Source organism: Kryptolebias marmoratus, linkage group LG8 (genome assembly GCF_001649575.2).
Source record: "Kryptolebias marmoratus isolate JLee-2015 linkage group LG8, ASM164957v2, whole genome shotgun sequence".
Classification (NCBI taxonomy): domain Eukaryota; kingdom Metazoa; phylum Chordata; class Actinopteri; order Cyprinodontiformes; family Rivulidae; genus Kryptolebias; species Kryptolebias marmoratus.
In genome coordinates this window covers 5864142-5888441 of record NC_051437.1, presented here as the reverse complement: position 1 = coordinate 5888441, position 24300 = coordinate 5864142, and the positions used below count along the sequence as shown (strand labels likewise).

Below are 24300 nucleotides of genomic sequence, written 5' to 3'. Positions count from 1 at the left end.
CTTGTATGTTTTAGCCTAAATAAGCCTTCATTAAATAGTTTTCTGATCAAGGCAAGTCACATTTATTAATGATGCCAAATCATCCAGTATTTTCTGGGCACAATTTATAGATACCAGGTCTACACCTTATTGTTTAACATATTTTATCACAATATTCACTCATGGAAGAATCCTATGTGCCCACACTGAGTGGGCAGCTGGTATCAGTCTTTATTGCTGCTGCTTGGTTCTGGTTCAGTATCAAACAGTGCAGCTAGTGCTGCTGAGGGGCCACAGAGGTGGCTCATTTAGGCGGAGTGGCAACAAACTAAAGCCCTTATTTGTATCACAGACTAGTTATGTTCTTAAACACCATAATTCATTGACTTGATTCATAAACCTGAATAGTGGTTTGCAGGCAGTGCTGTAGGTTTTGCACACCTGCTGGCATCATATACTACTTATGTCGATTACTTGCTTTTCTTACTGTCTGCATCTTTGCTCTCAAACCGAATGCTTTTATTTTTAAAAGTCACTTAGTATGTCGCATGTGGTCTTGTCATTTTGGGAGACTTTCCGCTTTTTTATTCTTGCCTTTTTGGCACCGGCTCTTTTGTTTTTAGCATTCATTTCCTCAGGCATCGCTCTGAAGCACAGCTCAGTCAGCAGCTTGGTAGAACAGCGCCACCCCTGTGTAATGGACTGATAGCAGTCAGATGGCACAAAGCAGCTGCACAGAGTGTCCGACAGCTGTGTGAGTCACATGTGTAAGCAGGCCAGTCATCTCTGTTTTAATCATTGACAAATATTTAAATAAGTTGACATTAAATTAACATTACCCATAAACCCAGCTGGCTCACCGGAAATTCTCCTGATGCTTCCAATTGGCGGCTCCGGGCCTGCTGGGTGCTATTAATTGGCTAATATGTTTGCTTAAAAGTTTAGTAATATGTATTAAGGTGGTATCTCACTGAGCTGTGACTGTTGGAAGACTAGTTGCTGACTCAAAACTTGTAAAATATATGCAACTTTTTGGTTGCAGTCTTACTGAACTCTTGAGTGTTTGTAACCGATGAGCTGTGAGCAGCCAGTTTTGAAAATCACTGTCTATTTTTGTGGGCACAGGTTGTAAAACTGCAATCTTGGCCATGCACATTTTTTTGTTACCCACCTAAGGTTGTTCTATACCCACCTAGGCAGCCGCCCCCATGTTTATTATTTAGTCTTCTGGAGCACACTTAAGAAATGAAAATAGGCAGATATGGATCTGTTTTTCAAGAGTTATTATTTATCACCAACAAAGATTTTAGACCATGAATGTTTTTTGTCAGAATTATGTAAAAATACAGTTTTAGCGCTCTTGAGAAGAGTTGAAGACATCTGATGAACCACTGGAGAGATTTTAATGAAACTCTCAGAAAGTAATAATTGCATGTTTGACTAAATGGAATACCTTCTGGGGTCAACCCAAGACAAGATGACCACCACAATTACTTATTAGCAAACACATACATGACTATAATTCAGACAGTTCAACAGACATTGAGCTTAAATTTGGTGTGGTAGTAGCCAAGAGCCATTCACAACACATACTCTGATTGCTAACCGATCAAATAAGATTTGCCATATCACTTGACATCCCACATAATGCTATTTTCAAAATCAGACCAAAACAACTGTAAATCAATCTTTTCTTGTCAAAAGATAATCTTTGTTTAAAACTCTGTATGAAGCCAATATGCCTGTCCTTAGGGAATGTGAGGCCTTTAATTGAAATCATGTTTTTGATTGTGTTATTTTGTGAGCTGAAGGGTGTTAGGTGTAGGATACAAGCTTTTGGAAGTAAACGGTTTTTGATTTGTCACATCAGTCACAAACACTGTTTAATTGTTTCTATTCACTAGAACTAGACACAGAGAGGGATATAAACATCCTGGTCTTTGCATGATTTATTGTTCATTATTCTCATATGCTGAGGAAAATACACAGGGATACAGAGTACAAATTAAAATAGTCACTCAGTTCAACATGTAGACTACAATGTGTGCTATTTTTGAAGTCCATTGCTTTGTGTAAATTCATGTGTTTTTTTGTTTTGCAACAATTTCCCACCCACGTGGTGGTAACGGAGCTTCTCATTCCACTGATTCATTACACACTCATACACACTCACAACTGCTCAACTGAGAAGGGAAAGACCCGTTGCCGTAAAGTGGTATTGGGTACTGTGGTATCAGAAGACTATTAGTACGAGCATGAGTACATGCACTCAGTATCAAACTGAAACCTGATACAGTATCTGTGAATCTAATAGTTTTAATAATTATGACTATCTGAAAAAATAAATGCCAAGATGTCATAGCATCAATAATATATAATTTGTAGAAGTTTTTAAATTTAATCTACTTTTTGTTGTGTATCAAATTAAATGTTGTTGTCAGGTCTTTTTCTGCATCTAAAGACTATTTTTTGAGATGCTGAATCAGCCAACGGTCAAAATAAAGCAAATGACAGAAATTCCAGTCTGATATCCTGGGTTCTAAATCACCAAAATAATTTTCACATAGCATTATCAATAAATGTACCATTGTAAAAGTCAGATGGGAGAATTTTGATTTCTGAACAGTGATGGAGTATTTGTTCAGTACATTTGCCCCAGCAATGCCTCTGAATTCGTTTTTCATCTCTGACACATTAAGATTGATGAGACTCACTGACTTGACTGAGTGGTGCTGCAAAAAAAAGTCTTTTCAATTTAACTGACTGCCGTAAGTCCTTAAGACTGACAGAACTCGATGATACAAAAATCCTGACATTCATATTCAATTTTGCTGACAACGGCCACCTTGTGAAATCTGCTGTTTGTTTATTGGATCTCATTTCAGGAATGTATCACTATAAAGCAAAGAGAACTTCAGAAAGTTGTAAGCAACCCTGGGAATCAACAATATATTGATGCTAAAAAAAGTATTTTTAGGTTAACAGTACTCAAAATTTGGAGCACAACATTGGTTGGTTAAAGAAAATAATAACCTGCAGAGGTACTGATCTCTTGGACACACTCTCTCCCTCTCACAAGCACACACACACTGTGTTTCAGGTCTGCCATGGCCGACTTCCAGAGCTCAAAGGTTTTTTGCCCATTAGTCAGACTCCACTCGTAACACTTCACAATAAGGGCCTCAAAATTAGCTTATTTACATAAGACCTGCCTATGGACTAACAGTTAGTTATTAATCATTACCTAATGATGAACTCCTCATGTTAAAAACTTAAAAAGCCTGTAATTAATTATTGTTCTGTAATTGATCTAACCAGCCATTAACCAAACATTAATTAATAACTAACATAACAGTGCCTATTGAAATGAGTAAGGAACAAATCAGGGACAAAATATTAGTTTATAATATCTAAATTTGAGCTCCCATTATTTTTTGTTAAAAGGCAAGTTTTGTTTAATAATAAATAACTATAAAATTAGCAAAATAAAAATCTAGACAAGACTGATAATAAATGAATAGGTTGTTCACTTTTTGATGGGTGTTTCACTAATACCTTTTCATATAAGACAATTTAGTAGATAATGTTTCACAAATAAACATATTAGGTCAAATCAGTCAACTACATTTATAAAGCACAGTTTACTAGAGTAGCATTTCATCTCTTTAACACAGTTAAGGTTTGAGATAACAAGTTGGGTCATTAGAAATCAGAAGGCATACATATTTATGTATCATCTACATAACAACAAAGTGAAATGTTATACCTGTGGAAGAATTGGCCTATGGGAAGCTTGTACAGCATGTGTCAAACTCCATTCCTTAGTGGCCGCTTTCCTGCATGTTTTAAATGTGTTTTTGCTTTAAAACACTTGGTTTAAATGAATGACTTGTTGCCATTCTTACAGAGAACTTGATGATTTGGTGAGGAGGTAATTAAACCATTTGAATCAGGTGTACTGGAGCAGAAAAACCTAAAACTTCCAGGACAGTGGCCCTTTAGGCCAGGCGTTTGACACTCCTGTCGTACAGTGTAAACTGAACTGGCCCTAAGACAGATCCTTGAGGAACTCCACAACTAACAGGGGCTGTTGAGGAAAATTAATTTCCCATTTTAACTGAAAAGTATCTACCAGATGGTGAAAAAAAGGGAACCAATGAAGGACAGTGCCCTAAATCTGATCTTTGGGATGATTTCTAGGGATTGAGTGATCAGCCATTTTAAAAGCTGCACTGAGATCTCATAAATAACAAAATAGCACATTTACCACTGTATATCGTGCAGATGGGTGCTGACATTTATTAAAATAAATTCTGTTTTATGATGGGCTCTGAAACCTATCTGAAATGTTTCCATAATCTTATCAGAAAAAACAAAGTGTGCGTAAACCTGTAATTATTATGTCATACAACAATATCTTAGATTTTTAAATGATTTGCTAATTGCTGGTTACTGTAGATATTTGAATAAATTGTGCTAAACTATTTCATTGTTCTAAATTAACTAGAAAGCTAAAAGTTATTATTAGTTTTCGAACACTTAAGCAATGACACATAGTACATACTACACACAAATAGGACCTCATTATTAACTGCAAATGACCCATTCTTGTTCTTTTAAGTTATATAAAACATCACACTCAGTAATTACTGATTAAATCATCATCATCATCATCTGACAATTAGTTCATTTTTTTGTGGTTCCAAAAGTAAAGTGAGATGTCATGAGTAGTTAATTATTTGGCTGACTCTGTCTCAGGGGCGTCACTAGGTTTTAAGGACAAGGGGGGCTTAGCCCCCAGGAGATGCACAGGATGTGAGCAAACGTAGTGGGTGAGAACAAAATTTCTCAAACAGCTAACAAACCTGAGTTGCTTTTCCACATTTTTGGACACATTTAACAGATACCTTACTGTGTAAACGTTTTAAACAACCAATTATATTTTTTTTCAGAATATCAACAAACAGGAAATATGTTTACAGTTTTAACAAGAAAACTGAACATATATATATATTTTTATTTGTGATCTGAATATTACTATACTGTATTAAATGCCAGCTAATGTACACTATAATGTTTGGTCCTGGTGTATACCCAGTTATGAAGTCTAACAGACTTTATATATTATATAAAATCTCTCAGTTATTCCACAACACTGATTTAGATTAACTGACACAAGAATGCTGCTGTAGAAAACAGTTATTACTGCTGTAACATTCTCCAGTAAACCTTCCACAGGTGGCCCAGACAGTATTTTTCACATGTAATTATTTCACCATATCTCTGATGTCTCATCCTCACGACAAAATACAGACAACAGAAAAGCTGACTGGAATAACTTCTCCTGGTCNTTTGATAGCTGTATGTTTAAGGTTTCCAGCAAAAAAGTGTGGGAAAAACAGTTCAGTATTCAGCGAGTTATGATTGATTAAACACACTGATACTTCATTGTGCCTGCCAAACAGATTACACAGAGTGGAGCCAGCGACTTTTCCAAGATGGTGGCCATGCAGCTCGACAGCACCAATATCAGTCCATGATGCACCTACTCTTTATATATTTTACAAAAGCAGTGATGATTAGTACTTACTTTATTGAAAAACTTTCATATGTCCAGTTTTTACTGAATATTCTCCTGAATATTCTTCTGGCTAAAGCCCCCCTAAAACAGGCCTAGTGACGCCACTGATCTGTCTGGAGGTTTGTCCATCTTGCAGGGAACCCCACAAACCCACCAGAACTTGATAGAGAGACTTCTTGTCCTTTCTGGTCTGGGGTCCTCTAGGAGTTGGAGACTGTTGTTGTGGAAAGGGATGTCTGGGTTACTCTCCTAGACTTGCTGCATCTGCACCCTGACATAAAAAGGAATGATTGATGATTGAAGGAACTCTTTCTATTAAACTAGCATTAACATGTACTCAGTTAATGACTGAATTTATGTTACTTTCAGAAATTTTGCCAACTTGTCTTGCAATAAAATTGTTATTTGTGGCTTTTTGAAATCTTCCTTTTAAAATTAATTATGAGCAATTAATATTCAGTTAGTATCTGTTTGAAGAGTAATTAAATTGCATAATGAAGACATATGTGATAAAAGAAAAATATAATGTATGACTATATACTGTATATAAAAAACAGGCTGGAAATTAATTGTGGACCCAGATCAAGGTTAAGCTTACTGTTGAGACCAAAGCCATGTACATGCAGGTTTAGCAGAATACTGAATGCAGTTAATCATTTCTCTGTTGAGGGTTACTGTAGGTGTTTTGTGTCTCACCACAGACACTATAATGAGGCTAGATAATGGTGTCACTCTGTTCTATTACAATTATTTTTCTTTTGAGATCTAAATCACTGACCAATATCAATTCAAAAAGCTGAAACACTTTCTTCAACTTTGTCAGAGATATAGAGGCCTTGTTTTCTTTAGAACTGCAGCCATGAAATAGTCACAATTTTATAGAATAAATAAATGGATGTTGATGTCATTCCCCAGACAAACTTTGATGACTCAGATGATTACACACTATTAGGTATAATATTTAATTTGTTTAATATATTTTATGGACATATAAATATTGATCTTGCTTGTTTTAGCTTTAAAAACAATTCATCACAGTGTCGTGTAAACTTTGAGTTTGGTTGCTCCTGGACATGCTGCTGTTGCATCAGGACCTTTAAAACAGAAAGCAAAGGTTTCATAATGTAGCAAAGTTGGGGGACAGTAGCATTAAACCTTAGACAACCTCAGTTTGACACACTCTAGGTAAATGTTTTTGATCCTTTTTACATTCTACTCATTTTTGTTTCGCATTCAGTTTGTTCAGCTTTGGCACTGAAACTTGGTTAGGTTTAAGAGGTAAACAAGCTTGTTCACAAATGGGTTACGGTTTATCGTAAGATATGTGTGACAGACTCAGGAGACGTCGAAAAATGTAATTGGTTTTATTTACAGTGCATGTGGTGACAACAGGAATCAGGATCTGGCAGGCAAGGCCACGGGTAAGTAACAGTCTAGTTGTATTAAGACGGGAGTTGATCAATCTCTTGTTTGTGCGATCTCACAGGTGGGAAGATTGAGTTGGCTTGAAGGTCCCATAGAAGTCTTTGGTGGAGGAGTCCAGGGTGCTGGGTTCCAGACACAGGGGTAAGTGTTTCCGGTGGCAGGTTAGGGGTGGGGTTAGGGTTAGGGTTGGGGTTAGGTGGCTCGGAGGCTTTACCTTCAGAGGGTTGCTGATTACTCGGATAAAAACAGGTTCTCAGGTAGCAGGTAGGCGCACACAAAAACACAAAATGTCAGGTCACTCAGGGAATTCAAACTGATTAGGTTGGCAGAGTAGCTTTACCCCGGGGCAAGCGATGGTCCAGCGCTGATCTGAACCACACAGCAGCCTTAAATACCCAGTCCTTCTGACGAGCCTGATCTTCTGTAGCTGCGGGTGATCATGTGGCCAACCAATAGGAGAACAGGAACCGAACACCAGGAAACAGTTTTGCAGAACACCACAATATGGAGCTTCAATACATTGTTTTACTGTAATTACATAGTGTGTTGAAAGATAGTGCTAAGGGCTTACATTTGTATGGATTTGTGACACTAAGAAGTCCTGCATAGGTATATGGTGCTAATACACGCTGAATATTGCTGACATATCTGTGGGTGTACCTGTTTTTTTACCATGTAGGACAGGTTTTCTTATACACACTTGTCCTATGTGTATACCAAATGGGACATCATTTTTGGGTTAGGAGTTAGGTTTAAGGATAAGGTGTGAATTGAGTTTAGGTAGGGATAGGGTTAGGGTTAGGCAAGTAATGCTAATTGGTTAGGTTTAGAGTAAGGGTAAGTGTTAGGCTACAGAAATGTATGGAAGTCAATTTGAATTCCTAATAAAGATAGAAATACAAACTTGTGTGAATGTGTGTGTGTATTCATATGTCTTTCTGTTATTTAAATACAGTATCTTGTAAAACAGCTGACAAATTTTAATAAAACTTTCAAAAAATAATCACTGGGTGCACATCTACAACTGATTAACCCAAATCAACATGGCCGCCATAGCTGTTTGACCTTCACAAACACAAAAATGGCTCTAGCTATACTTTCTGAGTTTTATTAAAACCCATAAAGTGGTTCAAATATTTTGCTAACAGACAAACAAATGAGCGCAGACACACATGCACAGACACAGGCAATAACATGACCGCCCACCTTTTATGGCATCAGTTAGGTTATAATAAAAACTTGGCAAAACCCCAGTTTAAGATGAGTAACTCATAAGTAGTAAGGTTCACTTGCGTAGTTCATAATTAATGCTGTCAACAATTAAAGATCCTTTTGTAAATTAATAGCAAGACTTTTTATTAGCAGTCATTAATATTTTCAATTGTGTTTTAGTTTACACTTTGTAGGAATTATATATAAATTAACTGTTCATAAACACTAAAAGCTTAATACAAGTGTAGCCATAATAATTGAAAACACCCGTTTTAATGAAAGCTGCAATTTTGATTATGTTCAATAAAATTTGTGAAACACAGAGTATATTCAAATTGGCTAAACATCAGTGCATTCCTATTTTGTCAACAAAATATGGTCTGTTGATGTCTTTATAAAGTAATAAAGTGAGATTTTGAAAACTCAGTTTGTACAAGTTCATTTTGACAACCTCCTCCAAAAAATATTTTGTTTAACAATTCAGCTTTTACTGAATACTGATGTCTTTTGTGGATTTTGGTAAGGAGTAGGGAATAACTAACTTTAGTTTGTTGTAGACATTGTGATGACAATTTAAAAGACACTAGAGACCAGTAAGTCAATCTGACCTCTAAACACAATCAGATAACATCCGGTGTTATAAAATATCTGGCCCACCATTAGCATTGGAGCATTAGGTTCAGCTGCTCTTTTCTCACTGCCTTGTTTGACAGTCTGTTCATTTTTCCTGTTCAATCCCATAACATTTTTTCTCTGATTTAGTGTCTTCAAAAATTCAAAAGCGTTCTAAAAGTTAAAAATCTAGCATTCCTTGAACAAATGCACATCGCTGCTGCCTTTCATGCTAGAGTTTTACACTAAAATCATCTTTTGTTCAGAAATAACAGTTACAGCCATTTTGGTCAAACATTAAAAACGACTATGTGCAAGCTCATGCAATGTTGCAATATTTTGCATTATCTGCTGATGCTCAGAGTATGTATTGTGAATGTCTGTCAGATACTAAAACAACAGTCTTTTAGCTTATTATCTGTAAATTCACTGAATTATAGCTATTTCTGTGCAGACTAAGATCAATTAGCTGTGGCAGCCATCTTGAAATGGGTTGACTTTAAAAGTTAATCAGTTCTAGAGGTACAGTATAGCCAATGATTGCTTTCTAAGAGTTTCAATAAAACCTTTCCTGCAATTCATGAGATATTTTGCTAACAAACAGACACATGAACACACACACAGGGAAATACATTATCACTTGCCTTTTAGCAGTGAACAATAAAATACATTTAATCCTCCTAAAGCCCTTGTAATTGAAAAGAGGAAGAGAAGCCCTTGTAACTTTGGGTCAATTTGACTCGAAGGCCACAGGAGGGTATTGCCATGATCAGTGGTGATGACGGAAAGGAACCCAGAGCGCAGACTCATTGTAAAAAATAGAAACTAATTTATTAAAATAAAGAAACAAATGAAAACCAAAAAGCTGACGTGGCAGCGAACAGACAAGAACTAAAATAAAGACATAAACAGAACAGAACTCTGAGGACAAGAACACGGAGCGAAGCAGCAACAAGCACAGAAACATCAAACTAACAACAAACATCAAACAAACCTTAGACAATGGACCAGCGAGGTATGGGAAGAGTGACCGGGTTTTTAAGACTGCAGATAACGAGGTGAGTGGGAACAGGTGGAATGATTACTGATTCGGGACAGGTGAAGATGGGCGTGGCTAACAGACAAATGAATGACTGGGGAAGAGTGGAAATGAGAAAACAAACACGAGGACAGAACCAAGAAGAAAACAAAAACCAGATAACTACAAATAGAAAACAAAACCAAAACCAGAGAACTAAAATAAAAACAACCCAGAAAAAGCCAAATCACCACAGGTATATTAATAATAATTAATAGTTTTAAGTTTTATTGCAATAAAAAGCTTCACAAATCAATTAAAACTATGTTTGCAGTGTTCTTCTTTTGAGTTTATATCCATACAATGTTATTACAAGTACATCCGAAACATTATTTTTATTAAATTATACATAGAAGAAATCCATATTTGCAAAAAAGGCTGAATTATTTTTTAATCTGCCTTGATTTAAAAAACTTTAGGAAATGAAATTTCTTTTTTATTACAAAGTTGAGCAATGTTTAGACAGTTATTTCCTGAATAAAACATCAGTCAGTCATACAGAAAATCCAAGCAAATTCAGGAAGCAGCGATGATTGGGGTTCTGCGATTTGTGTGTTTGACCCTGAGGAGAAAATTGACTGACGAGGCCCCTCAGATGGTGTTTATTTTGGTCTCATCAGCTTTTTCCATACTCATGAATCAGACAACAGGATGAGGAGAACAGCAGAGGAACCCCAGTGTGTCTGGCTACAAAAAGTGCAAGAGAAAGAAACTTTATGGCAGGGATTCCCAAACTGTCCAACAACAATTAAGTCTCCTGAGATGGGAGCAGGAGGTTGTGCTCATTTAGGATGCCTCCGTGAGGGATCAAATTCAAGAAGAGCACACACCAAGAGACACAAGCAGACATCTTCATTTCCATGAAGCAGACAGAATTAGTAAATACCCATCTGTCTACCCCCCTCTGTAGCTGATGGCCAAGCTTCTGGGTTGCTTTATGTTGTCACTGGTTAATAATATTTTCGCCTCAGAGCACCAATAGAAGCAGCCTTGAGGTGGTCGAATTTAGTGACATTAGTGCAGTGGTTCAGCCGTATGGTGGGACTCAGACAGAAATGATGCCAACAAATGAAGGATGAAGGTTTGTCTGAGTGTCTGTATGAGTGTGTGATACTGTGATGACAGTGAGACTGTGCGTGGGAAGATGGATGGGTGGGTTTTCACCCAGTTGGAAAAGACATATCATTCTATTTCAGAGATACTGTATCCACCATCAAGGATTGCTTCACCAGCAAACTCTCCTGTTATCTTTTCAAATAATGACTGTGTTTTGTTGTATCATGTCAAGACATCATTTACTGAGAGAAAGTGGAACCCTGCTATTAAAAAAATATTTTCTCTGGATTTTTTTTAACGATAAGAACAGAAGGATCATTAGGCTGAGTGACTGAATCTGCAGAGATATTTTACTTCTGAAGCAGTGAGTATAAATGAATGTGATTATTGTGGTCATGTTATCAAATATAACTCCACACTCTCTGCTTTTTGAACTGTTGAAGCTCCTCAGATGAGAAGCAAAACATCTTCAGCTACAGAATAGAAGTCAGTATTTGTTTTTCTTTTAACCTTTTTTGAGTTATCAAATTAAAGAATTGGGACCTTTGTAGGATTGTGTAATTTAGTTGGCTTTGTAATGTGTCATTTGATAATAGCCCTTTAAGTGTTTGTTGGATAAATTATTTGAGCTTCTCAAAATCAGTAACAGCTTTTTTGCTTTGCTTTTTAGTAATAGTTTGTTCCTAAATACTTTATTTAATTAAAAAACTACTATTCTTTAAAGAAATGCACATCACCTGCTGCCTTTCACGCTGGAGAGAAATTAAACTAAGATTATTTTATGTTGAGAAATAACAGAGTTATAGCTGTTTTGGTCAAACCTTCAAAATAACTTTATAAGTGGTCAAACGTAATATAAGATCTTGTGCATTAGTGCTCTGAGTCTATGTTGGGTATGTCCCTTTAGCTACTACCACACCAAATTTTAGCTCAATATCTGTAAAGCTGACAAAGTTACAGCCATTTCTGTGCTTTTTTTTAGGTCAGTTGTCTGTGGCAGGCATCTTGAATTGGGTTGACTTCAAAGGTTATTCAGTTTTAGATGGCAGTACATCAAGTTATTACTTTGTTAAGGTTTCCTTAAAATTCCCAAGGATCCCAATGTATTCCCAGGACAGAGAGGATATATAATCTCTCCCTGGGAGGGGGTCTCCTCCCAGTGGGACATGTCAGAAAACCTCCAACGGGAGGCACCCAAGAAGCATCCCAAACCACCTCACCTCCTGTCAGTGTGGAGAAACAGAGGATTTACTTGGTGCTCCCCACAAGTGACAAAACTCCTTACCTTATCTTTAAGGTTGTGCCCATTCACTCTACAAAAGAAGCTCATTTCAGCCACTTCTATCCAGGATCTTGTTCTCTCGGTCCTGATTCATACCTAATGACCACAGCTGAGGCCTGGAATATAGATGTGCCAGTAAATTGAGAGCTTTGCCTTTCAACTAAACTCGTTCTTTATCATGGCAGACCAAAGCAACATTTTCATTACTGTGAATGAAACACCAATTCCTCAATCATTGTCCCACTTTATCTCAAGAGAACCACTCCTCTTGAGGCAAAGACACAGTTCTGACCTGAAGGGAGTAGTCCACCTTTTCTGGTTGAAGACAACAAAGTCACAACCAGAACATTGACTTGTCAAGTGGATATTTTTGCATTCCTTCAATGAAGTCCATCAAGCATTTGGCTTGGTTGAGCCATCAAGTTTTATAGTAAAATCAGAAATTTTATATATAAAAATTAATATTTTTGTTGATGGACAGAAACCGCATTTTGGACACTCAAAGTACTGATGTTCACTGGGATAGCAGAGCAGATTAAAGCTAGACAAACAAGATAACTCTGCAACAAACTTAAGAGAAAAACTACCACTCAAATTTTTGGAACACGTTCAAAATTCAAGCAAAATATCTGCAAGCTTCTGCAACTCATACGAAGAACTGTTGCAAACATTTCAAGACATTTGGGAGACTCCCTCACAAATGTTTATAAACTAGAAGCCAACAATCACGGCCTAGTGAGATGCTGGCCTGATATTTGTTAGTTAAACTTAAACCCTGCTAATGCCTAAACCCTTTGAAACACCAAGAAAACAAAAACTAACCTGACTGTAAAAAGCAACAGATCTAATCAAATCTCTTACGGGATAATTACATGAAACTGCGACAAATCTCTCCAAAATCTACACGTATACTTTTTGAGCGGTTCAATCCAATAGCAACACTTTTTGTGCCTGTTGAAGATGGGGACAAAAGTAAAAGGGTTGGTGTCTTCTCTACTTTGATTGGATATTTTTTTATCTTCCAAACTACATATTAGAAATTTCAGTTGGAGTGTAATATGCAGCATCCAGCAATGCTGACAGTAATAATAGAACCTGCAGTTCACATGCAGTTCACATCAAGTAGTGATTATACAAGTAGTTGTACTTATATTAAAAGTGCTTCTGGTTGTCAAGATGCATAAAGTAAAGCTCAGGTCTTGTAAGGCCATGTCCATTTTATGTATCCATTATTTTTTACCGGTTTGTTCTTGTTCAAGGTCGTGGGGGGCTTTTGCTTAGCAGGTGAGAGGCGGAATAAACAGGTTTCCAGTCAATAACAGGGTTGTATAAAGATGAACAACACAACACACACATGCTCACACACAGGGCCAGGAGCTTCTTCCTGCAAGGCAACAGTACTAACTTTGCCACCATCCGCCCAGCTGTGTCCAGGTGTGCACCTTTGAATGGTTTCTGAATAGCTCCACAGAAATCTGTTCCAAAGATGCATTAAACCACCAGATTTATTAATATGAAAACTCCAAAACAACAGATTATTTTTTTTTATATTTCATACAAGCATCTGCTTCTCTCTGATGTCTTTTCTGGTTTTGGGGAAGGGGGATCCAAGTAGCTGATTGACAAGGTGGAACAGTGGAGAGTGGGTGAGGCAGGTAAGCAGTGAGGTGAGTATTTCTGAGATATAAGTTTATCTCACCAGATTCAAATGGTTTTATTACCTCCTCACCAAAACATCAAGTTCTCCAGAAGCACATCCACAAGTCATTCATTTAAATCAGGTGTTTTAAAGCATAACACATCTAAAACATCCAGGAGAGTGCCCCCAAGGAACAGCATTTGACACATGCTTCCTAGTTGTTTCATACCTCCTACTGTAAAAAGAATACATTGCACAGACTCTTGTTACTGACATTCCTCGCTGATGTATTCCTACCATTTTTAGTGTGATGTTCACAGCATCCCGTTCTCAACTTTGTTACTGCAACTTCTTTTCTCAATATCCACCTTTATTCTACAAACATCAACATTACCCTGCATTCCCTTTTAATCTCTAACCCAATGTTTCCAAGGTTCATTAATCCTTTCCCAGATGACACATTTTACATCTGCTTAACTGATGTTATTCTGCATTTCTGTGTTACCGTTCTTTAGAGCCAGCTTTGAGTTGTGGTCTGAGCTGCTCTTTAAAAGCAGATGGACTGATGAGTAATTGTGAACAGGTGAAACTGCTGGATCAGGAGGTACATTGGCACCAGGAAGTGTGGATGAGAATACCTGCCAGCCCATAGCTCCACCTAGAGGGAAAAACAAGGAGAGATATGCCTGGAACAAACAGCATCCTCACACTGATAAGTGATTAGTTTCTAGATAGTAGAAGGCTTTTAAGATATGGAAGTGCAGGAAAGACAAATGATTTTAAGAAGTTGTCTCCTACTGCAAAAAGCAGAACGAGATTGTTTTATCTACAAGTTCAGGTTTGTCAAAAGAAAAGACTGTTAAAGCTAGGATGGATGGATGGATGAATAGATGAATGGATGATTGGGCAGATTGATGGATGGACAGCCTGAAAAATTATTTTTTGTAGCAACAGACCAAGAAACAATCTAAATTTCAAAGATGATAATAATCAGTGCAAAACAATGGATTGACAACTCCAAAAATAATAAATTTGTGCTAAATAAAAAGCAAACTGTGCAAACAATAACTTAATACTATGTAAAAACAGTTCAAATGTACAAATATGATTTTAAACATGGTTTTATGACAAATGTAATATTATAGCTTTATAAGACAGACTTTGACATATTTTCATTTAGGCACCTCAAGATGAAAAACTTCTATGTTGGCTGGTATTGACCAAAAATAAACAAATATTCTAACAAAAAAACAATCTTCACAAAATTATCTAATATGTCACACATTCTAAATAGTCGGCACAGCACAATGCTGAACTGCAGAAGTTAAACTATCAGAGCAAAATGTTTAGTAAAAAAAATTCATAAATTCATAAACAACAAAAGTATGAACTAAAACCTGAGTAATCTAGTTTGTTTGGCTGTTTTGAGTTTGCATCTTTTTTCTGAACAGGACTGAAAAAAATGAGCAAAGGAGATGAAGAGCATAGCAGGAAGATGGGACAGAAAAAATGTCTGAACAAGTGAAGAGGGTTGTATCACAGGCTCTGAGTTTTCACCTTTATCAGACAAGATAAGCTAAAAGTCTAACCTATTATTGTGCACAAACCAAACAGCAAGAGCAACATAAAAAAACAAGACAAAACAGAACTTAAATGAGACTAGAACCACAGAACCCAACACCATAGAAACCCAATTGTCTTTCTTCTTCCTGAAATCAAACTTGTCTTTTGAGTGAAAGTTCATTGAATCACATTTCCATCATCTTGCTTGTTTCCCTTGTTACTTCATGTGGCTCACACGTATACATACTGAAGACGTTCTTTCAAAACATTGCATTTCTTTGTATCAGTAGTGTTGGGATTGGGAAGTGTGGGTTGTGTTTTGTCCAGCAGATGGCGTCCTGGAGCAGGTTGGAGGAGTGGTTGTGTGATTATGAGGCGCACCTGCAGCTCATAAGAGGATGATGACTGGAGGAGTATTTAAGGAGTGGGCTGCCAGTGCTTCAGCGCCTGAGTATTAGCTTAACGTGGTACTTCAAGCCTCCTAGTTCAAGGATCTAGTCTAAGTCCTGTTGTTCTGAGTTTTCGCCTGTGACCTTTGTGTTTTCTGCTTTCTAGGTGTTTTTGAGTCCTACCTTATTGGGTTCCAGTTTATGTCCACTGATGCTCTGGACTGAAGCCTGGCGCTCATGCAACTCCTGATCTCCAGTTTGTTTTTTTCCTCCGGATCGAATCCTGTCCGCTCTCCGCCGTTCACCGTCGCTCCTCCGAGCTCCATTAATCAGCGTTCATCTGCTGACGTCACCTGTGAGTCAATTACCTTTCTACAAGTCCCGACAGTCCTCCTGAGATCACCATTCCACTCAACCTGTAAGCAAGGCCCAACATTTCAACACCTTTACCTACCTGAAGCCTGTCTAACGTTTATGTTCTTCATTCAAGTTCCTGCCGCAGTCCTGAGATTCCGGGATTTGGATTCCTGGAGGATTTCTACCAGGACCAGACTCATTATCACAAACAATAAACTTGCTAAACTGCTATTGGTTTTCCCTGAGAGCTTAATTCTGCATGTGGGTCAAACATTCCTGTAAAACCATGACAAGTAGTCTCTATAGATAGAAAATGACAACATTTGTCTTGGCTGATGGCTGGTTAACTTTAATACTGAACCTGCAATTCGCCTTTGTGTGTATTTATATGATGAAATAGTCAAACTGTATTTATCCACCTGGTTCAATTTTAAAGGAACTCTACCCTATAGTCCATTTTGTCCATGAAGGTAGGTCTGTGTTTCATTTTGAAAGAAATCCATTACAGAAGCAAGAATCCTTCCCAAAATGATCCTCAGAGACACCTGAACTGAAGCGAAACACACTGTTAAGAAATATTTGTCAGCCTGTCCAAACAATAATGCTCTTGAGGAATAGCATCATGAAAAATGTAGGTTGTTTCTCTGTCTGGCCCTATAAAATCCACAATTGAGCTTCTAAAGGCAGTCGATAGCAGCATCTGAACCATTTGCTTCACTTTAAAGCTCACATCTCACCCTGCACATTCTGCAGTCACACTGTGTTTTGTCTTGTTGCTTAGCACTGACAGTGATAGGAAAACACAAAGCTTTCTAAAAGACACTATATGATTTCTCAACATCCCACTGTCTTGTCGTACAGTCAGTAATTTCCTAAATGTAAGTGTCTAAGAGTATTTGTTTGAAGTAATAGTTTGACCATTTCAAAGTCGGTTTCTGTGTAAAAGCAATGAATAATCAATATTCTATCTGTTTTAGATAGCTTCTTGAACAGCTTTATTTTGGAGAAATAGAGTCTATGCCCAACCGGACTGAAAAGTTACAGCTAGGCCGACCAAAGTGGATTGCTTAAAACAACTTCAGTCTTCGATTTTCTAAATTTCATGCAAATGCTTTTATTTTAACCTTTAAAACCTATTACATTTCACATTTACCTAGTTACTTTCCGAGGCTGTGATGGTCAGTGCTGTGATCATGTAATTCTGAAGCTACAAGTTCAAGCCCAGTGTGCATCAGGAAGGGCATCCAGTGTAAAACAACTGTCCACTCGTTCAATGTGGTGACTCCTGCAGAAGAGAGCAGATGAAACAAAAACAATTTATATGGTTGTGATTGGCAGACATTTTAGAAAATTACTGGATGTCACCCATGGATACCTCAGATGAGCTTGTTGATGCTGCTGCTATTTATGCAAATAACCATGTAAAGCAAAACTGAAAGCGGTGTAAAGGTTTATAAAACAGTCCTTTGCATAAACCAGTATGAAATATAGGAGATTAAGAAGGCAACAATCCACTTTGGTCTTGGCTGCTTTCGGAAACCATTAGCTATTTAGCCTTGTTGGATTGAGAATGTTCAAGATGCTTCCTAAAACAGGTTAGATATTATTTTTTTTATTACTTTTACACAGAAACCCACTTTGAAGTATTTAAACTATGCCTATATTTGATAGTTTATGTGACATGTACTGCAAGTTTTATGTTATTTATTTAAAAGAGATATGATGTTTTGGTTGCAGTCATTAAAACACAGAAAAGTCTGACTGAGACTGCTGTCAGACTAGTGTAAAAGTATGTGATACAAACAGCAATACACCTCCCAATCACATAATCCGTTTTAATATGACAGCCAGAGTGTCTGGTATTACATAACAGATGGCAATAACCCCTGTAGAACCAGGAGGCGCTCGTGTGTCCTCACAGTCACAATCACAGTCCAGGTCTATTTCTCTCACTCAGAGCACCAATCTCCTCACCCCGGAGTGTGCTCCTTTCCTTTCTCTAATTCAGCCACACGTCAGATATTCTCACTGCAGCATAACTTAATCCGTGACTCACTGAATGGCCATGATAACGAACAGTCTTCCAACATCCTTTTCAAATAACTTCAAAAGCCTTTAGTTAATATGCAGATCAATCAAAGCAGGATTTTAATGGTTTCTGCTGGCACTCTGTGGTGGGGATTACTTTCTTTACCACCTTCAATATCTGCAGAGACTCAGACGTGATGAAATCGTGCCGCACATCAAAGTAATAACTACCAAAATGTGTGAGATTGTGGCTTTTTGATGTCAGACATTGTTGGTTAGTAATGTATAAAAAGTATATAAATTTGGAGAAGATTGGTTTTTCATAGGGAATAAAGAGGCACTTGAAGGGAAGTATTTGGTGGTATAAAGAAAACAGGTTAATTACAGATTGACTTCTTTTATTATAAATCAGTAACACAACAGATACGTCAGTTCTGAGCTAAGTTGATGCTTGTCTTATTGGTAGCAAAATATCATCTTTGTTTCCTTTTTACATTAAAAAACAGAAAATACCCCCCTCCCAAAAAAGGCATGTTAACTGAGATATTTATTTAAACACAGTGATCGTGGTTGAGTTTGAAACAAAAAATGTGGCTAAATTAAGCAATGTGACTTCTGAGTTATGTGTTCCACAAATAATCTCAAATAATCTTATTTTATCTTTACACGTGAAATGACAAAAAAACAAGGAGTTTTCAAATAATTCTCCCAACAATATCTATTTTAAAGCAAATGAAATCTTCTGACTTTATTGTTGTAATCCTGCAAGGCATATTTTCCCTTGTGAGCACCAAAATACTCTGTCATAAACATTTAGATTGAGAGATAAAAAGAGATATGTCTTCATTTTTTGAAAACAAATATCAAAAATGTCTTGATATTCTACGACCAGGACAAAAAACACATGGCTCCTCCTGGATTCAAGGTTCCACAATCAATTCGAGCCTTCTTTCCAACACCCTGGAGTAAACTTTCCCCACGGAGGCTGAGAAGTGTGATCCCTTTATAAATGGGAAACATGCTTCAGTTCCCATTTTTAAAAGTGGGTATCCTAACAGATTTGCCTCAAAGTAGCCTAATCATATTTACTTCGTTTATTTTATTATTTATTTTGACCATTTTGTAATGTTTTCCCTTTCATCAGATTTTGAGGGTAATAGAATTATTAAAAAAAGAAAGAAGTTTTTAAAATAAAAAAAAAAAACAAAAACAAAACTTCACTACAAGTCTTAAATAGGTATTTAATCTCACTATTTTTGGAATGTTGCCGGCCTTAAATTCATAATAGATATATAAGAAATGATGCGACATTCATGAAAATATGAAAAACATTTTAATTCATCCTGAATGTGTTCAGCTTCAACAAAAATCAGACCGTTAAGCTGAGACAATTTGACAAATTTATTCCACATAAAGTCATTATGTTTGACAGGAGGTAAGTGTACTGAGTCACAGAAAGCTCTGAAAAATGGTTCTCTGAGTCACTGTTTGGATGAGTCTTACTGTTCAATCCAAATGTTATTAGTTATTTTTTTTCTTTTGCAGATGAGAGTCCAGACAAAGGTTAAGTGTGGTGATTCTGGGAATTTTTTAGGAATCTCAGACATTTGAAGCTGGGATGGGAAAGTGAGTGTTAGCATGTTTATCCTTAATGGGTTGAGACAGGTTAGTACTGTCGACCCTCAAAATTTACAGGGGTTACGTTCCTAGAGCACCTATGATTTGTAAAAGACTCTTAATTTTAAATGTGATAAAAAATACCTACGATAATAAAAAATACCTTATTTAGGTTTATACCCTAAATAAGCTCCCAAACATGTTTTTTTTTTTGTGCGCTGTTGTTTTCTTTGGTATAAATAGTTTAAAAACAGTAATAATTTAATTTAATAAACATGTTAATTTAATTTAATAAAAATACAGTAAAATGTATGGGTACTCTCCAATAATGAATGATATAAATTGAAGATGATGAATTAGCTGTGCAGTACAATGAAGGTATGTAATGAAAATAATGACTGCACAACGAAGCAGAGGATTGATAGCTCCTTTGGTGACGCGTCTTCTTCAGGTGTTTCAGGAGGAGTCATATCTTCTGATGGATCTTCTTCTGGTGGGGTCACATGCCAGCTTTTCTTGATAGGTTTGAGAAACATTGTGATGGGAACGGATGATATTAGCCTCCATCCTGACAATATTTCTATTTCTTATGGTCATTACCGTTTAGGCACTATCAAAGAAACATACTGATATGGTACTCCGGATTGCTGCCTCAATCTTTTTTAGGCAGTGTACAGTGCTTTTATTAATGCCATAATGGCATGCTACTGTGACATAACCTTTTTTATTCCCAAAGCAAATCCATTAGTTCAACCTTCTCCTGGAGTGTCTTAAACTTTTTCTGGTGCCTAGGATAATAATTGTTCATGGAAACCCACAAATAATTAATCATTATGTTCTAAGGCCACGATTGTGACTTCCTGGGTGTCGACTGTACTTGTAAATTCAGGCAGGAAAAAGAACATTAAATTTATACAGATAGTCTTTACCTAATCTTTCTTTGGCCATTTAATTCAGCTACCATCCTCTTCCCAGTATGCAAGCAAGCGACACAAAAACATGTCAAAATTTGTGACAAAATTTCAGCTTTTTAGTATCAAGCTTTTTTCAGTTGACTATAACATCAGAGAAAAAAAACATAACATTTTAGCTGAAGCTCATCGCTTTTCATCAGTTCAAAAATGAGTAGGTTGGAATGTTGTCATACTGATTTTATAATTTGTTCAAACTACCTTTTTCTCTATGTTCTGACCTCTTCATCCATTTTTGTTTCTCCATCTGTCTAAAGACCCATTTCCATTATGTGATTCAGGACCTTTTTAACCTGATAATTATTTACTTTAGCAATTTTAGTCCTGTTATGTTTCCACTACAGTCTACAGCAGGGGTGTCCAATCCTGGTCCTCGAGGGCCACCATCCTGCATGTTTTACCTGTTCCTCTGCTCCAACACACCTGATTTGAATCCCTGGGTGATTATCAGGCTTGTGCAGAACATGAAGAGGTGATTTAACCTCTGAATCAGGTGTGTTGGAGCAGGGAAACAAGGAAAACATGTAGGATGGTGGCCCTCGAGGACCAGGATTGGACACCCCTGGTCTACAGAGTAGATTAGGCAAATTGGGTCGTTGACATTCATTGTTTTTCGTCCATATGAAAACAACATTTTGTGGATTAGCAAAGATTTTATTTTAATCATTTCAGCCTTGGTGTCCATGCAGAAATGGCCCTAAAATGTTATTTGTGGGAACCAAGTTCCAAGGTTAAAATAAATCTTTAAACATTACCTTTGTGTTTTTATGTGAACAGCCTAAACACAACCTTGTGGAAACAATGTCAAAAACACACTGCCTGGCTATTCTACAACCCCAAGCATGACAGACATAACAACTGTAACAGATTACATGACAGATTACATGCTTGTGTTTATGTTGCAAATGTCAGTTGTTCAAATACAGCAAAATGTTTCTGACTGTTTTATTTCAGTGAGCAGACAAGGCTGACGAACAACATGGCTTTGAATAGAGCAGAACTCACTTATTATTACACCAAATACATTAAGGCCAAAAAAGTTTTTATCATTTTATTCAACTGTCAACAATACTAATGCAAATGTAGACGCAAAAAAACATAAGAAATGTTTAATGTTCCCCCAGAAAATCTAAAGTTTCCAGCAAATTTCAAAAGTGTTATCTTCCTGCAGCAAGTATATCACTGATTGAGGATTGTTATTCACAACAGCGGTAATGACACCAGGTCCAGGTGGTGTCCTGAAAACAACGTGGGCTACAGAGATAATTGGAGTGCCTTTTGGGGAAAACCTGGTCTGATGCGGAGAGATGGCATCCATCCCAGTTTGGGTGGAGCAGCTCTTCTTTCTAGCTATTTGTACGATTTTGTTAGTCATCCAAATTATTGACAACCCAGCGTCCAGTCCAGGAAGCAGAGTTGTAATCTTACACATCTCTGCTGCTTCTCCTCTGTTACCCACCCAAATCCCCATTGAAGCAGTGTCAACTCGCCCTAGAACAACAGGCTGAGGTGGGAGAATAAGGGCCTGGTGGATATATAGTGACAAATATTGTGTTGTTTCCTGATTTCCGTTTTGGATGAGAAAGACTGAGGGTCAAGGATTCTAAAGAATTATAACTAATTGATTTTGCATTATTCAATAACCCTTACTGAAAAATAGCATCTACTCTTCCACCTCAACCTGTTGTTCTAGGAACATGAAAATTTAGATAATGACTTATGACTGTTGAGTCATAATAGAGGGGGATTTCAGTATTCATCTAGATGGTGAAACGGATAGCTTAAAGGTGAAATAGAAAATATTTTGAAGCTAAAAATTTTTTGAAAAGTGCTTGTTTTTCGCTCATTTAAAAAGAAATTCCACTAATTTAAAATTAATAAACAAAGATTGAAAAATATACTAGGGTCTCTCCAGCATTTTCCATGATCTCTTGGAAGTGTGATATATGAGGGCCAAACACAGGAACGTGAACGACAACATTGTTAAGCTCGAGGGATCCTCTTGTGAAATGTGGTGCTCCAGTTCTCGACAGCGTCACTCCAGACCAAAAAAAAAAACACTTTTGATAACAAAACGTACTTCTTCCTCTGTTTCCATTTTTACTGACAAACGCTGTGACAGTAACTTTCTCAGTGTCCTATAGCGGTCTGCCACAGCTGACCGTGGCTCCTTCTATGTCATCAACCAAGGAGTTAACTCCGCCCACACAATCACCCCACTTTGCGATTTTGACACAAAGACTCTAAAACAAGTCATTAACTTTTTAAATCAGAGAAATGGACCACTGGAGTGTTGTATGATAGTGTTGAACTAAAAGAAAAACATAAAACTCAGTATTTTTATATTTTATTTTTTAATTTTTTAAACATAGCCTTTAATAATTAATAGTCAATTGGTTTCATTCAGAATGTATACAAACCTACTCATGCTCTTCATCATAGTCTGGTTCTGACATATGACATAGAGAGTAAACACTTAATAATACATCCTTACACTCCTGTTCTGTCTGACCGTTTATTAAAATGACCTTTGAGTTTACATTGACTGACTCCACAGCCACTAAGAGTAAATTTCATTGTAATAAACGTTTATCAGAGAACGCTGTAACCAAATTTAATGGTTCTCTTTCATTATTTTCCTTTGTCTTGCAGAATAATTCAACAGAGCAGCAACTTAGATGATCATGTTGATAATATTCCAACCTTAATTCAAACATTACTTGATAAAACTGCTTCGGTGACAAAGAAAGTGGAGCTGGGGGAAGCTGGCTGCTTGGTTTAATTCAGACTTGTGAACTTTAAAACAGGCGTCTAGAAAGTTGAAAAGAAAACACAGAGGTTGTGTTTTTTTGACCTGAGCATCTTGGGAACAAACTTTGCAGCCTTTCACTTCCTCTGGATGGCATTACTTTGGCCCCCAGTTCTAATGTAAAGAATATTGGTGTTATTTCTGATCAGGATGTGTCTTTTAACTCCCACATTAAAAATGTTACCAGGACTGCTTTCTGCCACCTGAATAATATCACTAAAATTAGAGACATCTTCTCCCAAAATGATGCAGAAATACTGGTTCATGCATTTATCACATCTAGACTGGATTATTGTACTTTTTAAACCTGCTGCCGGAGTTCTGATGAGAGTTAGGAGCAGAGATCATATTTCTCCAGCTTCTTTCCATTGACGCCCTGTCAAATTCAGGACAATTTTAAAACTTACTTCTAACATATAAAGCTCCGTCTTATATAAAAGATCCTATTGTTTCATATTTTCCTAACAGAGCACTTTGTTGTCAGACTGTAGGTTTACTTGTGATTCCTAGAGTTTCTAAAAGTAGAACAGGAGGCAAAGCTTTCAGTTCTCAGGCTCCTCTCTGTGGAACCAACTTCCAGTTTCTGTCTGCGAGGCTCACGCCCTGTCTGCTTTTAAGACTAGGCTTAAGACTTTCCTTTTTGATAAATCCTATAGTTAGGGTTGGCTTGGGTTTTCTGAGCTATGTTGTGGTGGTTGTAGG

General features: G+C 37.0%; 1 long non-coding RNA gene across 1 annotated transcript; it reads left to right on the top strand.

Moving 5' to 3' along the window:
* Positions 1-15903: 15903 nt before the first annotated feature.
* Positions 15904-16402, top strand: LOC112450599. The gene is made up of 2 exons (XR_003039266.1): positions 15904-16234; positions 16307-16402. It is a non-coding gene; the product is annotated as an uncharacterized LOC112450599 (long non-coding RNA).
* Positions 16403-24300: the final 7898 nt, after the last annotated feature.